We start from the raw sequence: 16,461 nt of genomic DNA, 5'->3' as shown, positions 1-16,461 counted from the left end.
ATAATTATATTGTTTAATAGAATATTATAATTTTCGTGGGAACTTTTGCATATAGATTCATCTCCAAATCTCAAAAAACTTTCGTTGCTCATGAAACAGCAGACCACATTTATCAAATTATGTATTGATAAGTAAATTGACAGGTGTCGAATGACGAATTTAATACTAGCTTTGAGATGATTTACGTATGAATATTGAGTTGTCATATTTTCATTTCATTGATAGCATGTAATTTATGACAGTTTTAGGACCATTTTTTTTTAAAATGATTCCATTTTTTGCAATGTTTCATCAATATTTTCGGAATAAAAAAAATCGAAAACAGTAAAAAAGGGGATACAAGAGCAGCGAAATATGTTCATAATTTTAGTTTATTTGTTCAAACGTCTGTTCACTTAATCTTATTTTAAAAATTTATAAATGATAGAAACATCAAACATGACAAACTTCGAAGAACTACGCTCGCTATTACAGAGAAATATTGTGCGGTAAAAATAACTTGCTCATTTAGAATCTTCAAGCTTTTATAAAATATTGTCATCATTGTTATTTAAGTAGCTAAGTGAGCATCGCCATAACTGCGAGTATTTGTTCTCGGAATAATACATATATAATCAGTTATTTTCGTTTGACTGCAAAGCAAATGTAAGGTATCTCATTGATAAAGAAAATACTCATCATTCGTGTAAACAAATGCTGGGTTTTCGTCTACCGATATCGTTTGAGCATTGATTTATGTTGATTGTAAACAAGAAGGCAAAGGTGCAGACACACAGTCAATTGACGTGAATAACGGAGTCTTTCTGATTAATAAAAGGTGAATAATTTCATAGCTCATGTCAATAAAAAAATATAGTTGAAGCACACGCTCTTCAGAAATTGAAAGTTATTTCTCAATCAAATAAATATCATTAGGTCAAAATAATAATGATTGATCCGTTCGAGCGAATGTAAATGGTTTTGACTTGAATTTTTCATTGGAATGTCAATTTTTGATGTGTTTGCTTTCATTAGTATCAGCTGGAAAAGCATGAGCAACAGCACTAGCAACAATATCGCATTATGAAAATAGCATAATATCTTAATAAATCTCCCCCCAATGAATATTTAATAGAGTCTTCCAATGGAAGACAATAGAAAAACGAGAGAGTGAATTTCATGAAGCCTGATGTGTAATTGAAATCTTCTTCAATTCGTTTTCAAATAAATTCTTGTTCATATGATGAACTTTGATTACAATACATTTTATCGAGTATGCGATTTTCTCATTTTTCAATGACAAAAAACACACGCACACACATACAGAGCATAAAGTGTATTGAATGAGAAGCTCAAATGACAAATAGATGGGGAAAAATCAATTGAACGAAATGGAAAAACATAAACGATTTATCACATCATTATCTCACAATGTCGTTTTTCGTGCGCATGTAAGAGCTAATTGATGCTCTTATGCTTTCTATAGCATGAGATTAGTCAATCAAACTTTATCCCATTTTGAATTTGCCATGTTCACACACACTTTGTAACGAAAATAGTTTGCGGAGTCACCCATATTACACCTCGTGGATTTTTTGTTTTTGTACGAAATGATAAATTCATATCAACATCATAGCAATTAAACAAAAATGAAATTAAAATTTAATTGATGTATGATGCTCATTAACTATTTAATTGAAATAGTTTATTACAATCACATACAGCGTTATCTTGATAAGGTATAACATTCCGAGTCGAATGATTGATATTTTATGTAGTTATTTTTTATTTCAATTTGTTTTTTCTTCGTTCAGACCATGGCAACGATTCCACTTGAAGCATTTTAAAATGACACTCCTCGAGAAACATCACTGTAGGAGCAAAACCTGGTTCCAAATTTTGATACAGCTTTTTTTGGATCAAGTCTTCGGAGAAATGTTAGGAGAACTTGAAGAGTTTTGTATGAAAATCCAGAGGGATTTAATGTTATTACGGTAAAAGCTTGAAATAATTAGTATAATAATTCCATATCAACATTTTTGTGCGCGAAAAATTGACAACAAACATTTATGTGTGAGTTATATGATATTGCATCAATCATCACTTCTATCTCTGAAATTATAATCGAGTCGACCGGAAATAATTCATCTATGTTCGCTTACATACAATGCCGTTGAAAAGTTCAAGCCCACTCCGAATAAAATTGACATTTTTCTACTTCAAATAATCTGATCCAAATGATTTTTGGCATGATACTTCCATGTCACGAGTGACGGCAGTGTTTTTATTTTTGTGTTTCACCAACATTTCTATAGCTTTGTTTCTAAGAAATTTTAAATGTTTGAATCAGGATGCCAGTTTTGGTTGGGCCGAGTGAATCCGGCGATTTTTTTCTAAATCCAAGAGAGATATATATGGGCGAAATACAATTTTTTTGATGGTGGATTTGTCAATATCAAAAGTACTACAAAAATTATCACTTTTGACAACCACAAAAAATCCAAATTATTGAAGCTATTCTTAAGAGGACGACAAAAATTGTAAAAAAAAATCCTAGTTTTTGCCTCGAAAATCCACAAACGCCGTGGGCGATCTGGCATCCCTAGTAACATTTTTTAAATCAGTGGAATACCGATTCAATGCCATTACGTTGATGTAGGAAATGAAATGTCTTTATTTTTTGTGTTCTTTAAATGTGAAAATAAATTATATAAATACTAGGAATTGAGTAACACAGAATTCCGATTAATAAGAAAAGTTATTCATGAAATATTCGTCTTTCCTCATCTCATTTCACAAGAAATTGTGGGCGTAAGAAACCCCGGAAAAAACGGCTTTTTATTTTTAAAAAAATGAAACGTTCTATAGAAAATGTTCGTATTAAGAGTTTCAATGAAAAATGAATGAAGAAATTAGTCAATTGAAGAACAAAAACGTTCTCTGAAATGCTGTTAACGAGTTTTGTTACAAAATTATAAACTTTAGCTGTTCACTTAATGTTGATAATCTGAATGTTTGTTTTTGCTCTTAATCCGTTATCAATGCGCATTTTCCATATGAGTATTTTGCCAATGAAATGTTTAGTCATTAAACTGAATCAATTTTAAATCAGAAAAAATAGACACTTCCACAAAATATGAGTAATCAATTTTATTGTGAAATGAATGCTCGATTTCAAATTGTATTGTGCCACCGTTGAAATCACATTAATTTCAATTTGAAATGAAAATGAGAGAAACCTAGTCAAAGCCAGATCAAACAATAGAATTGGGTGAATCATGCAGATGACATGTCGTATTTTGCGGTGAAAGCAGAAGTAATATTTTTTCCGCAGAAAATGACCAAACAATTGAATGTTAACAATGAGCTGTATGTTTTAGATTTTCGCAATGAAGAACATACATTCAAGCTGTGCGACCAACAAAACATCCAAGACCAACGAAAAAAAAGAAACCGACACAAAATCTGTAATAAAAAGATTAAAGTTCGATGTTTGTTGTCGTATATTTTATTCGCGCGTGGCTAATCTTGGACATTGACATCAGGCCCAACAACAAGTGAATGCATAGGGAATAACCAAATAAAGGCATGTATATGAGCATAAAGGCTGCCGATAAAGTCTTACAGAAAGAAATAATTTCGGTAAATCTTTCATCATATGTGATTTGTGTCTATTTTGGCCTCGGTACAAACGTTTCTCAAGCGTGAAATAAGGATGAAATTGACTTGGGCAATGTATTTTTTTTTCTTCCTTCATCCAACAATAATAACGGCAACATCACTGAAACCATAAACTATATTGTATTATGGATGTCATCGAATAAAAAATATGCCCATTTATTGTGAATTTAAAAAAATTGAAACCAGTGAAATAAAAATGAACGAATGTTTATAGCTGGCATTCAGCAAAGAGAATCCGTAGCACGATAACAGATTGGGCAATATCTTGCTGCGCTTTAAATAATCTATTACACAGCTGACACATGATTAAATCGAGTGATTCGATGGAAAATCGCGTTCGATTTTTCTCTCTCTCTTGATATATCATCTTGGATAACAACGACATGAAATGAGATTTGCTAAGATCGAACGCTCGTTTGCAACAATTGGATAACCGCAATTTGAAAGCGATTTTCACCAATATATGGGGACAAATAGCACATCAAGAAATGGACAAAAAAACATTGGAACGATTGCAATACATAAATTCAATGAAGAAAAAAAAGTTGAACAAAAATAAAGATCTTGTTCATTTGTTCATTTACAATTTCACGTGGCAATTTTTTCCTTTGTTATTCACACATATTTTTTTTTTCTTTTTCTCTTCGATAAATGAAGACTAATGGAAGTACCGAAGCGAAATCAACCATAAGTGTATAAAAGTATAGTTGAAGCGGAAAAAAATCGCCTCATTGTTTACTGTCTCTTTCTCTCCGTGTTTTTTGTCTTGGATATGTGTTTCTCTTCTTTTATTTTTATTTCATGTGCACTTTTTCCATGCTTACCGTTTGTGCAACATTTATTCGTCGTTAATGTACGACTACGTTTTTCGTTTTGGTGTGCGGGAGCGAGATGTTCTTTCTTTTTTCTTTCATACGTATGTAGTAAGTACGTTCAGATGTTTTCCGTTTTGTTGAAAAAAATTGTATTACTGCCGCTTTGGACTTATGTTCGTCCATTGCTCCAAAACTCGCTCCTCTTTACCTCTATCTCCAATATCAAATTGAGAAGGACCGAAAGAACAATGAAAAAGAGTGTAAAATAAAGGAAAACTTCATATTACTTTTTTTTTAGCAAAGAACAAGCATTTCAAATTCAACGTTATTGCATGAGCCGCACATATTTTCATATAAATATTTGTCAGTTGTCACTGTGATTTTCGAATTGGGTCACATACGCAATTTTATTGTGGTTAACCACCAAACTTTTAAAGTCAACTGCAGCATCATTTCGATTTGTTACAGAATAACTCCGGCAATGCCACTCAGCGACACAAAATAAATAAGAAAACGAGCCCGAAAACCAGATAGGAAAGTGTAGTTCAAAAAGGCCTATTGAATTTATATTGTCTCCCCCATTTCTATGAATCATTAAGTACTATGTTCCCGATTGCCAAGTGCGCATTTTCTTCGATAATTAAGCAAATGTTCCATGTCATGCATAACTTAAACACTTTAATATTGAATTTGACAAGTGACAAAACTTTGTCTTTTACATTCATATGGTAGATTCGTTCCATAATTCCCATTATCAATACGCTTGTAACCAAATCATTTGAATGGTGCCAATTTCTTTATTTCACTTTGGTTACTCTGCTCTTACACTTTTGGCGTCATTAACAAATGCAAATAAATGCGCATAACTTCTGAAAACACGCAAAACCAAACCAGACATTATACAATGTAAACAATTTCCACGTGTGTACCACAGCATTTTTTACGCTCACACATTTTCACACATCGAGAATATTCAGCAGATTTATAAGAGAGAAAGCTCTTAATTGAGACCCAGAAGTAGAGCGTCGCCCATGGATACGCTTCGATATGGTTTATGTTCCATATTCTGTTGAATTTATATTCTTGTAAAGACTTCTAATTAACCTTTTATAATATACAAAAAATAGAATGAAATGAATAGAAACTAGGAGAAATGTGTGGGTAGAGACCACATGGACAGAAAAAAATTCTATGACCTAGAAAAATAGAAATCTCTCTCTTTATTTGTCGTATGTTTATTGGAAAATGAGATGTGATTTGAAATTAGCTTTTAATATCGCATACAAATATGAATTCAATCAAATGAAATGCCACGAAATATGATTCGATGAAAGGATGCATTTTACGAATAAGAATTGGAATCATATCATCAAGTTCATCAAAGACACCGCGAAAAATATTGAGCAGTAACAAAATAAACGAATGGAAAAAAGGGTTCTTTTCTGATAAAATATGTTTATACTTTAACCGATTCGTTTTGAATAACCAACAAAATATAGTTTATTAGTCCAATATAGACAATGAAAATCGAATACAATATCAATCCGTCCTTTTTGAACACCTACACGAATGACTATGGTCACAATACAATTGCAAATCATTTATTTTTATGTGCTACGTTTATTGGCGAAAATAAATTGTTTAATATGCCATAATGTTATTCTATTTGCATGACATGCTGTGGAAATTCTATCTCTCTTTCATTTTCGAATCCGTCCAATTCGAAATTGAGAGCGATGACGATGAACACAAAATTTATGTAATCCGAAAATATGATAGTTGGCAGAAATCAAATCAAATCAATGACATGAGCAGCCAAGCGTACATATAAAAGCAAAGACAGCAGCAGCAACAGCAACAGTATTGGCAGAAGAATCGAGTGAATTGATATGAAGACTGTTTCTTAGACGATAGCCAAAAGTGATAAGCAACGTTCATTTTCGTGTGATTTCATTGGAATTGGCTATTGGCTTTTTTTCGGTCGTACAACTTCGATGTTTGTGTGTATGTCATTGACGATTGTACCGAATTGTGTACGATTTCACTTTCATTCTCTCATTTTAAATTATTAATATTGATAAGGGTCGGACATAAATTATTTTCATATTGAGCCGCATTTGGTTGTCGTTCTGCCATTTAATTTTATGATACATCAAACATTTGTGAGTGGCCAATTTTTCTGCACAAAAAAAGAGCATTTATCAATTTATCTATTGGACTATTTTGATTATAACTGCTATGGCCAAATATTACGCAAATCAGCTCAAGTAAAGATACTTACCAACAAGCACCATCAACACGATCACGAATAATAATAGCACACGTATCACGTTCTTTCAATGAATATATTTTTGTTGTGGTTTCAATCATTCATAACCTAAAGCAAAACACCAATTCGGCAATCTAACAAAATAAAACTTCCATCATTTTGCATAAACTTTTCATTTAAGCAGATGTCGAGTAGCAACAACAACAACCGATGAACAAATGAATTGTTTTACAAAACAAAAGTACTTCAAAAAAATGCAATAAATAAAGACGTTGATATCAAGTCAAGGACAACAACTCTTAGCCATAATTTGCCCTAGGGGCTCGGAAGTATTTTTTATACGTGAAAAACCATGCATATTCACGAATATTGGTCCATTTTGAGTAGTGAACAATAACTTTACTTTCTGTGAATATTCGTGAATAAAATCATTATTCTTGATTATCGTAAATACGCAAAATGGCGGCAAATGGTGCATTTAGTGGAACGTCATTTGTAAAATCACAAAGGCTTGCTATATTAAAATATTAATTACACACTTTTGAAGTTCTTCTGAAGTTTTTTTGTTAAAGAAATATAAATTTTTAAAACTGTGTTTATTTGATGTTTTTTTTTTCATGTTCCGAGCCCCTAGAATTTACCTACACATGTTTATATTTTTGACTTCTTTCCGCACCCGGTTTCTCAATTTCCGTTCCATAATATAACATGTTAAACACGTCCAATCGACGCCTTGCGCAAATGTGTACAATGGCAATTTCATGATCACAAATCGGATGGTTTTGTTCAAATGATTTATGATTTACATCCGTGTTTTGTTGTGCGGCATGACTTCCACTGATTTTCGGTTGGCATTTTGGTGAATTTTTCGCGTTCCACTGTTTCCATTTCATTTTTTTTTTTTCATGAAATCCTGTGTGGAAAGGAAAATAGGCGTCCGTCGGTCCTGCACTTGATATGTTTACATATGAGATTAATGCCACATGAAAATGAAACCAACAACAACAACAACATTGTAAATATTGTGTTTGAATTCACAGAGATAATGATGTTGACATTGAAAAAAATAAAATCGAGCCAAACTACAAATTTATGCAGCACAATCCAGTGATTATGACTCAGATTTGTGTATATAAATAGCAATATTTTCTAAATATATTCAACATATTATGTTGTCACTCAGAAACCATTTTTCTTGCACAAATGCTATTTATTGCAAAGTAAAAAAAACGTCGAAAGTGAAAGAAAATAATCTATTTTTATGTTCTATTCGAATTTAGTTTACCGCGTAGCATTTACGAAAAGTTTTTTTTTTCATTTTTAAAAGTTCATTATTCTTTTTGTAGAGTTAACAACCACATTTGTTCATTTTATGTATTGGAATTTTCTTGAAAATACTTTACATTCAATTTTTTAAACTTTGAGTTTGAGCCGTTCTTATTATCTCTCTCTCACCAATACACTTTTTTTCCCCGGCTCAATCTCTTCGAGTTCTACGCAGAGCTCTCAAAATTGCAAGAATCTTTGAAAACCAAAAATAGTAATTTTCTGAAATATGTGTTATGAATGAATTTTATACAAAGTACAACATCTGGCGGTTAATTAAATTACGGAAATTGTGATTGCGGTTTATCGAATATAATAAATGACCGTGTAAATCCCAATGTTTTCATACTCTCTTTGTGTGCATCGCATTTATCTATCAATTTTCATTCCGGCTGTAATATCCGATCCACTGGCACCGATATATACTCGAGAAAATGGCGAAAATGTGCTAGTTTTATAGGTGAAACTGAGAAATAAATCCAATAGTAGATGATGTCAGCTTGGAATTCAGCCAAAGTATAAATTTTTTTTATATACAAATGTGAAACGATTTGGAAGGATATACTCGAAAATAACACTCACTCACCCAAAATAATCTTCTTCAATCGATTTGAACGATTCGATGGAATGGATTAATAAAAATGTTGGTAAATGTATATCTGTGGACGGGGATTTATTCAAAACATCCTATTAAATAGACACACACACAAACGTGCAAAAATTTTTTTTGAATATAAAACAGAGTGAGTGAATGAGTGAGAGAGATATATAGATATGCCTAATACAGAGAAACAATTTACGATAAAGAAGAAGAAAAAAAAAATACTACGATAATGTTAAACAATGAAACTTTGTATTGAATGAAATAAGACACCGAGCATTGTTGCACATGATCCAGAGTGAAAAGAAGTGAGCACGTCTGACGAGCACAGAGAATACATGCATTGTACTCACGCATCCTCTGCTATGAATCGAGTCATACCAAGTGATTTATGAGAAAATAATCTTTTTTTACACAGGATCAGGTCATAAAAAAAATTCTAATGATAATAATAATAAAAGCGATAAAAATAATGAAAGCCATTGAAATGATTTTTTCTTGTTTCGTCCATAGACACAGTCGTAATATTCAAATACAGACAATGCCACAAAATATGTATGGTGTATTGTATTTATCGCGGTATATATATTTTTTAATATGAAAATTGTCCATGACAATGCTTTGTGAATAATAAACATTCATTTCGTGACTGGTAATTTTTGTCTTTAATCATGTTTATGACCAAAATCACCAATATTAAACAGCTCATTTGGTGAAACAAACAAAAAAAAATCCAAATCATTTCTCACATAAAGGTGACCAATTGCAATTATATTCGACTGAAATTGCATTAATCTTGAAGCGACTTTGTTTTTTTTTGTGTGTGGTTTTCCATTCATAAACATTTTACATTAAAATGTATAAATCATTCACTAAATACACAGAGATGTATTTTGTAGCACATTTGTTGAATAGCATATACAAAAGTGGCGTTATGTATGAAAATATAAAACCAGAATCAAATGAATACAAATTGTGTTGGCTTTTTTCCGGTTATAGTAGTCATTCATCGGATCCAAGTTTCTTTCATTTGTCCATTGCATTTATGCGAAATGTTTGAATGTGATTTGGTGGTTGGTGCACGATTTTTCGCTTAAAGTATACCTTTCACAACTTATGAAAAGGGTATCGTAAATTCACCCATAAAGCTTTTTTTTTGTTCGCACTGTGTACTATTTGACGGTTTATCCTTATTCATAATTTCGCTGAAGGGGCGCGCGCGCTTTCAAACGGAACCGTTGTCAAACGATAAACATGGTCGATATATATGTGTATAAACACAAATACACACACCCTTTTGTGTGTTATAATTTATACACTTTTCTAATGACTCTCTTTGTTGTAATTTATAATATTTTTCGTGAGATAATAATTCAAAAGACATGTGTATGTGCAATGGCCGTCTAACGAGCATAATGATAAACAAAAATTATCATTGAAACACAGCACATATACACAGAGTCCAGACAAGAGTGAGACACAGACAGAGATAAAAACGAATATTCCAAAACCACTGACAATTCATTTAATTTATAATTATTTCAGTGTTTAAAAAAAAAACAGGTCAATATCACATGGGAATTTAAGGTTTCGACGACGGTCAAAAGATAACGGAAGTCGGACATGATTTAATTCTCAGTGAATAAACCGATGTATGCCAAAATTTTTGACATTTTGAAGGGTTTTTTTTTAACCAACTCGTGTGATTTGGAATGAAAGACACCTGCACAATTTCAAAATGGCCAGACAAATAACAGATTAAAAAATGTACACACGCAAAATCCCATGCAAGTGGAGAGGTGGTGCTCATGAAATGGAGAGAATTTAATAGAATGAATTCCCTCGTGCACTTTTGCCAGTCATTTTTATCGTTGTGTAAGCGCAAAAAAATGTGAAGCGAACAAAAAATAGCATATCTACTGCAATAATAATATGAAAATGCGTGTTGGAATCTCGCCAAATGAGCAATTTTTTCCAGCACGCATTTTCTTACTTTTTTTCCCAATCAAATATCGTGTTTTGTTCACTGAACACAGGTGAACATGGCATTGTAGTAGTTAAATGGTAGTAACTTGCCATGCCAACCATTTCTAAGATGCTCATTTTGTTCCAGTAAATACAAATCCGTTCAACATTTGGTGTTTCGTTCATTATTTCGTTATTCGCAAGAAATGGTGATCGTGTATAAGTGAAGCCATTTACATTTGTACAATTTCTGTTGCTAAACGACGGCTATTTGCACAAAATATTCTGACGGTATTCAATTCCCACGCCAAGGAATAATATATATATTGTGTTCACTGGCTTTTGGCACTGCTTGTGTCATATTACATGGAAACGCACAAGAAATTCCATATCAAAACTTCACTTCCAAAATCAAAAAGGAAAAAGACTTAACCTTAAAAGTTATTAGCAACAAGCAGCACACAACTTATAGGCATAATCAAAGCAATTATCTTTATTAACCGCATACATAACTTCACCATCCCTATTAACGCCGAGGGTAATTACGTTTAATACACACGATAAACAGGTTGGATCTACGAAAGTAGGCAATATCTCTAGACATACACAATCCAAATGCATTTCGTAATAAAAAAAAGAAAAAAAAATGAAATTAATTGCCAACAGTATTGATGTGTTAAATGCTCGTCTTTTTTCTTTGCAGAATTATTAATATGAGCGATTTGCAATTGGTTATATGATGACAAGAAAAAAATCGCTTGCATAGAAAAGCTTAGGTGAAAATCCATCCAACGCAGATTTATTTACACAGACCCAAAAGATTAGATTTACAGAAAAAACGAAGAAAAAGGTTTGATGCATGCAAAAATAATAAAAAAAAGTGATATGCAATAGCTGGTTGGGTAGCGATGATGATACTAGGTATTAAATTTTTTACCTTGTCATAGAAACAGTAAGCAGATTTTCAAAGCTGTACATTGAACATGTTCCTTTCGGCAACACGAGCATTCTCATATTCACTTTGTTGACAATGTGAATTTTCTATCGTTTGCTCTCTTTTTTGCGCTTGAAACGTGAATACGATGCCACTTTTTTTATTAAACGAATACTCAATGAGAATTCATGGTACGCTTGCTCACATTTGGTGTCGGTTTTTACATAAGCACATATCAACACTCGACAAATATTGGCATTTTACATTTAAGAAGCACTCTTACATGGCATTTCAAGGCTCTAATCAGTTGCATCATATTCATTCGAGATGCACCTTTTAATTGGCTTTGCAACGTATGTTGATCCTTAATTGTACTTATAATTCCGATGAATTTTTATGTGCACCAATTAATGTGGTGAACCCAAATCAATTATTCGTTCGTGGAAAATCCAATAACTAGTCAGACTCGAAATGGGACATGTTTCCCATGCAGTTCCTTCCAGTTTAAATACTTTTACTTGTGAACACACGAAGAACCCTTGATTAAACGACCAAAAGCTAATGATTACAAAAACATTTCGATCAATTTCGTCAGACCATTTTTTCGGATTCGATTCTCACTTCATTAAATAAGAATATTTCCTCTTTTTCACAGACTAGACCTTTTCACTCTTTGTCTTTTTTTATTTACGGTTTTCTTAATTCGACATTCCACACATTTAGCAGGGGTATTTGCTCTTTTTATTCAATCGTATTGTTGATTTTCTCAATTCACTGAAGATGGTGACAATTGCCTTGTGTTTATCTATGATTCAATCGCTTTTATAGAGAGTTAAAATGAGCCGAGCACCGAGCTTTGGTTCTAATCAAAGCAAAATCGTTTTTTTTTCAGATTTGGAATTACTGTGTAAAATACACGCTCCCGTCTATGTTCGTCATCCAAAATGGTCCGTTGTTTTTGTTTACAATTTCATTTAATTTTGATTTGATAAAATGCGCATTGCGTGTAAAATTGCACCAATTTTTTATATTATGACTTAACTGGTCTCTTATTGAATACAGCAATTGAGCAAACAAAACAAACTTTTTAAATAATTGCGTCGGATGATGAGAGCCACTGTTTTTATGCAAATCGTGTAGACGATTTTGTGAGAAAAAAAATGTCGAATTATGAGCGTCATGAGATGAGTAAGCTCAAAAAAGGTCCCATTCTTAACACACTATATTTCAAATGGCACTTTCTCACATTGTTTACAATTGCGTGCGATGCACACTCTATACGTTCGTCCTTTCGCATTTTATTCCGTTTTAAATTTGCAATTTGAACCATTGCCAGAAAAAAAATGATAAAAAAAATAAATAAATTTTCAAAACTATTAATCTTACTTTAAACCCGGTATAATCGGGAAAGAAAGACGGCAAAGAATAAGCATCCAGAGTCCGTTGAATGGTTTCTTTTGATTTATATCCCAGATTTTCTGTTTATTGGATAGAAAAGCGCCTTTTTCGACATATTCAATGTGGAGTGTCACAACGTCGCAAAAGCATCAACCGATTACAATAACAACAAAAACACGAACAACAAAAAGAGAGAAATAGAGAAGAAGGCGCAAAACCGAAAAGCAACGAGCAAAATTGCGATAGAAGTCATATATAATAAAAACCAATATGAGAATATTAAATTTATAAAATTAATGCGATAATTTTTTTTGTAAATTGTATTAAGAACGCGTGTATAATGACAACTCTAAATCGCCAAGCTTTCTCATTATCAACACGATATTTTACAAAATTGAATTCAAGTTTCGTTCGCTGAAACAAAGAAAAGAGAAGAAAATGCGAAATCAATTCGATTATGGTCCAAATTGAATACAATGGCTATAAGACTTCACTGGTTTTGACATAATCTATTTGGTGAATCACCAGTATTACATGACAATGTTCCCCCATGCATTTCACGAGCGACGAGCATTTGCCATTAATATTTTCATCAGATAAACAGTGGACACATGATTGATAACAATTTTCAACGTTATGAAACTGATTGAGTATGACTAGATTTTTAAACAAATTTGCATCATGAATAATAAATTTGGCGACAACACGCTTTTCATCCAGCACATGGATAACTCAAACATTAATGCCAATTATGACGTGCTGCTCAATAGACGAATTTTCAAGCGATTGCAACTCTTTGAAATGTAACCTTTCTCACTCTATTCTCTTTTCTTGCTGAATAATTCATGCGAAATTTAAGTTCTCAACTAATTAAAATGGTTGATTTTACCTAATCAGGAACAAATTTTTCAATTTTTCTGTTCTTTTTTGGCTCACTTTATTCCCATAGCAAATTAACAGACACCAAAAACAATTGGCATTTTTAATCGTTTTGTAAGTATCGCAAATTTTATGATATCCATTTTTTTTCTCCACAGATTCTTGTACAACTTACATTTTTCGGCACAAAAAAAGTTTCACACAAGTGATCAATAATCATAAAATTAATGGAATTCATTTAAATGGGAAATTTATGAGTGTCATTTATTTTGAATTATAAAAGCACGTGTGCAGTTGGTGTTCTCTGTCTCCGTGGGTGCATCCTTTTTAATGAACTTTTTTCTGCTGGAGTTGAGCGGGAGCTGTGGGTTTTTTTTTGGGTCTGGTATGGTTTTCTTCTGACTAAACGGTATAATGTGCAAAAATAAATGCTGTGATTACATATGCCCTTTTGTATTTATTGGCTTTTAAATGCATATGGGACAATTTCATTGTGCACTGCAAATGCGGATACGGATTAATTTTAATTTGGTTAGCAGCACACGTTTGAAGTGTCAGTTTAAAATGCTTAAAATATCGCTTTCATTAATGGACGCAATCGGCAGACTTTTACGCGGTCACATAACGTTCTGAAATGTCGAATGAGCTTAAAATCAAACCTTGCACATTTCACACGCACTGTTGACAGCTGCCTGTTGCCAATTCATTTTGATAAACAAAAACAGCATATTGTTACTTGGACGAAACTGAAAAAAATCACTTGAGTAAAAAGAACTTACGGAAAAAAACCACTTGAACAATATTCCAAACTAATGGCTAGCCAAACATAGTTCAAAATAACACGTTTTCCACTTATTTGTAAGTTTTGATCAGCCCAGCAATGCATGGAAAAAAGTTCGAAAAAACTTCTACAATGTAGCAATTGAAATTGAGACGAAAAAAAAGCAAATTACAAATAAATGACAGCAATGTACAAAAAAAGCGTTTAAAATTATTTTATTGCTGTCGAAACAAAAAAAAAGCTATGGTATTTGCGATTGATTGAGTTTGTATGCAAAAAAACCGGATACATAAATACATCAAAGGCATTTGTTTGCCGTAATTTTGTTTTCGAAGTTTTTTTTCATGTGACACGAACTTAAATCAGGTGTACGCATAAACAAGGCACAAGGCACACGCTGCCACAAACACCGAAATGCACGACGAAGAAATTGTTTCCAACATTCCAGTGCTGTTCATTGTGGCTTTCGTTTCTATTTTGTTGTTGTTCGGATATAAATTGTTTGTCGGGCGGTGAACGGCGTTTAAATAGGTAAAAGTCAACAACTTTTTTCTCAATATATTTTAAATACGTTTTATTCATGGTCTCAATTTGTCGACGCACTTTCCCGAGAGCAAAAAAAAAAACACGTCGGATAATAATTTAACTTCGAATGTGAATTTATTTTTCTGTCAAACGTTCTTTCGCACCGTCTTCACTTCAATTTTTCATTTGCTGTTGTTGTTTTCTTTTTATTCGTTTTCAATTTCATCCGTACGTACTTGAGTTTCGTTTGGCATTCGATGGAATGCTTTCATTCACCCTATTAATTTTGTAAAAAGTTTATTTTTTTCTATACTCTCTACAACAAACGAATACACTGTGGTATGATAATGATGCACATTGCTTCACAGGAGTTCAATCTCTCTCTCTCTCTCTCTCTCTCTCTCTCTCTCTCTCTCTCTCTGTATATATACCAAAGATGTTCAAATAGCCCGGTAAAGGAAATTAGAATTCGGATTGTATGTGTGTGCGCGCCCTGGTTTCTTGTGAAAATATTCCACTTTGAACAAGTTTTCGGGCCTTTTATCCAAACCGATGCACGTTTGAAGACACACAAAACATTATTTAAATTGTTTTCTAACTTCTGTCTAATCGCGCATGAAGAAAAAACGCATGAAAACAACTGAAAGAATGAATAAAAAAAGACTGATTGTAGCACACTCGAACCCAACCAAGTGGAATGTGATAGAAAACGCGAACATTGATTTTAGGGTATTGTCTGTCTCTCTTTCAATCTCTTTTTTAACACATACACACACACATACATTTCGTGTTCCACTTGTATACGATCGCATAATGAATTTTTGCTCGCTTTACATTGTCGCCAAAATGTAAACGTTCTTACCTGCTCTTCATATACCGTGTCCAGGTTGTCAAAATTAGGCGTGGAAATTGCCGATGTGGAAAAAAAAAGTAATCAAATAACTCTCATTGCATCATCAATTCAACGAAAGCCTCAATCATTCTTGCACAAACAAACTCTCACGTACAATGCACAAATGTTCAAACGATTTATCGTTATGTATAATGTATTTATTCATTTAGGTAGCTTGTTTGGTTCAATATTGATGACAATATCTGCAGCAAAAAAATCGTATTTGTGGACTTTATTTGATACTCAAGTTCAAGTGTCTCTTCGACAATCAATAATTTGAATCTTTGAGAAACGACCGTCAAAATATAAAACGACAAGCATCACTTGATGGTTTAAATTTGAAAATACAAAGCAAACAAATCGAGAATGTAAACGTTCAGACGTTTTTAAGATGATTATCGCTGTTGACCATTTTC

The 16,461-nt window shown here is 32.6% G+C and overlaps 1 protein-coding gene across 2 annotated transcripts in view; it reads left to right on the top strand.

Annotated features, from left to right (window-relative positions):
• The window catches only part of LOC116352282 (neuropeptide CCHamide-1 receptor-like), a 38,640-nt gene that overhangs the window by 1,901 nt on the left and 20,278 nt on the right, over positions 1 to 16,461 (top strand). Inside the window, exon 1 of one of the 2 annotated variants that reach the window (XM_031784765.1) lies at positions 11,377 to 11,486. The exons of the other annotated variant lie outside the window; for it this stretch is intronic. The gene's annotated coding sequence lies outside the window, so the exon portion shown is untranslated. Of the gene's footprint in view, positions 1 to 11,376; positions 11,487 to 16,461 lie in introns of those variants that run through there. 2 annotated transcript variants of the gene reach the window in all.

The sequence above is a fragment of the Contarinia nasturtii genome, unplaced genomic scaffold, assembly GCF_009176525.2.
Source record: "Contarinia nasturtii isolate CC-2019 unplaced genomic scaffold, AAFC_CNas_1.1 Cnas_scaffold_187, whole genome shotgun sequence".
Taxonomy (NCBI): domain Eukaryota; kingdom Metazoa; phylum Arthropoda; class Insecta; order Diptera; family Cecidomyiidae; genus Contarinia; species Contarinia nasturtii.
This window is presented reverse-complemented; position numbering and strand designations above follow the sequence as displayed.